The 2,601-nt window shown below is 37.2% G+C and overlaps 1 long non-coding RNA gene across 2 annotated transcripts; it reads left to right on the top strand.

The window, feature by feature from the left end:
* The first annotated feature begins 929 nt into the window (after positions 1-929).
* Positions 930-2,510, top strand: LOC107273269. Of its 2 annotated transcripts, XR_001539193.2 has the most exons (4): positions 930-1,061; positions 1,129-1,295; positions 1,383-1,552; positions 2,129-2,510. It is a non-coding gene; the product is annotated as an uncharacterized LOC107273269 (long non-coding RNA). The 2 variants fall into 2 exon arrangements; XR_001539192.2 differs by having other exon boundaries at positions 969-1,295.
* The last annotated feature ends 91 nt before the right edge of the window (positions 2,511-2,601 follow it).

Genomic DNA, 2,601 nt, shown 5'->3' with positions numbered 1-2,601 from the left:
GGGGGGGGGGGGGAGTATTGTACAATATAAAATGTATACCCCCACTTATATTATTCAACGTTACGCATTTTCGTGTCGCTAATTCCGTGACGCGAATTAGGCTTACACCGTGCCAAAAGAAGTTTCATTTCAAAAATGACGTGTTTTGTAAAAATGGCGCACGTCTAAAATAAAAATTCTGATTAGACCTTCTGCAGCTATTCTTATACAGAATTGAAAATTATTTGGATTTTTGTTTTAATGTGCCGTGGTCGCAGCGTGGTCTGATTAAAAAAAAATTTGATAACACTCGCACGTATGGCAGACTGTTTCACTTTTTGATAGTTTAAATATTATTCAACCGAACAGAAAAGTAACTTCTGTGTTTCTGACACTATTCGTGACCTATGAGATGTCCACTTTGCTGGTTTCTCTCTAACTGCTCGCTAAAATAGGTTCAGGGTGGTTTTTAAGGAAGTTGTGAAAATGTGGAGAGGGACAACGCTTTAGGTTTGAAATTGTACATTACGGTAGTTATATAATGGGATAGACCTATTCTGAGGTTTTATGGGTTGGATGTCGTTTTTAAGGATTAATGGATATTTCTAGGATAACGGGTCTTAGGAAACTGAGATAAGTGCTAGGGATAGAGGTTGGTCATGCTCATAGAAAATTTGGAAAAAAATATACTAAGTTGGAGGGTTATACAACACCTCCCCTATTTAAGATTGGAAAATATTTTTCCAATCCTTCACAATAACTAGATTAAATTGCATAATATAGCTAACTTACATTAGATTATGAGATGGTTAGAATGGCATTGTAACTAGAATTTAGATTACATAAGATAATTACGATAGCTTAAGTGTAAGTTTGATATTGGTGTTGTGCTGCGTCGACTTCTCATCCGTGGTTTACGGTACTTTTGATGAGCTTCTGATGCTACGACAGTGGGGTTAACTTCCAGGTCGGAATCATCCGTCATTATTTGTGGAGATGATAATTCCATAGTTTCTGGCGTTGGGGGTAAGGATCGTCTACTTGCAGTATGTGTGACTTCTCTCTTTGGAATAATGTGCTAAGTATGAATTTCTGAGTCGAATGTGCAATTCACAAAGTTCTTGATAATTGGCGGAATGGTTTCTCCAGTGTGTAAATCACATATATAGCAGCAGAATCGTTTTAAAACTCGCAAACATCCGCACAAACGGCAGCAGTAACAGAGGATGACTAGGAATATTATAGCTCCAATTCCACATAAGGCTATTATGTACCACTGAGTAAGAGTGATAATAAATAGGTCTTTCAGTCGTTTGGTGAGAATCTCGTCGAATTCGTTAAGTTTTTGGTTACGAACTTGAGATCGTTAAGATCGATGTTATCGAAAACACAATTTTTTTCAGGAAAAGACGACAAACGACCGAATTCAGAAGAGAAAGATTACTCACAGGAGGCGGTCCTCCTGTACCTGATTTATGTGATCTTATTTTAAAATTAGTAAATGAAGCAGCACCACATGCAGATGTGGAATTACCCTGCACCTGGGATAGCACAGCTGCATATGAAAATAAAGGTAATTACAAAATAAAAATATATGAAAGATGCGAATAATACCTGTCTGCTCATTGTCGTGAGCCCAAATACTGGGTTCACGGATTTGACTGCCGGAAAGGGTTTTCGGGAGTTCAGGTACTTAGGGATTCGTTGCCTGAGTAAAAAGTTGGAACTTAACTCTCGATAATAAGTAAAAGATTTATTTGAAACAAAACAAGTTACGTTAGAATACACTATTAGAAATAAACCGTAAACATGGTGAGTACGAAATCACGAGGCTAGAGGTTAATACTTCGACTAAGTTACTGTAGTAACGCTTCACTCGTAGCTCTCTACTTCGTCTGACGAGCCGACAGGCCGTCCGCTTTTTATAATCTTAATTATGAAATTTTTTAGAGATACAATAACCAAGGATTGTTTCTATATTTCGCCATGGTGTCGGTGATGTGTCTCCTTTGTTTCCATAATATTGGCGAGTGGAATGTGCCGCGTCGCAGCGTGGCCATTCCGTCGCTTCTGACGTAGGCGCGTTTCAAAATCTATATTATGGTTTACAACATCATGAATGATTCTTTTAATGATTATTTGTTTGCAGATAATAATCAGGACAAAGAAGAGGACATAGATTATGAATTAGAATATTTGGATGGTTGCTTCGAGGAATCGTTGATCACACCACATGTAACAGAATCAAAATGATGTCTTCGTCTTGAGGCTACTATTGTGAACACTTCTAGTGAAAAAGTTATGCCGTCAATACCTTCGTTCACTCGCAAGAGGAGGTATAGTACCAGAAAAGATGACGAGGAGAAACAATTACACATACAAAAGGCAAAAGAGGCACTAGAGCAACAAAGGGAATTGCATCAACTTAGAATGAGGACTGCAGAAACAGGAGCTAAAATAGCTGAAATTAAATTAGAACAGGCAATGATGGAATTTCAGGCAGCAACAGGAGAAAAATGTACTTCTTAATAAATTAGGTATAAATATAATTTTAATGGTAAATGTGCATAATTTATTATTTAGTCTTACCCAAAATCATAACTAGAAATATCGTTATACGTT

Source organism: Cephus cinctus, unplaced genomic scaffold (assembly GCF_000341935.2).
Source record: "Cephus cinctus unplaced genomic scaffold, Ccin1 Ccin1_scaffold0090, whole genome shotgun sequence".
In the NCBI taxonomy this organism is placed as follows: Eukaryota; Metazoa; Arthropoda; class Insecta; order Hymenoptera; family Cephidae; genus Cephus; species Cephus cinctus.
This window is presented reverse-complemented; position numbering and strand designations above follow the sequence as displayed.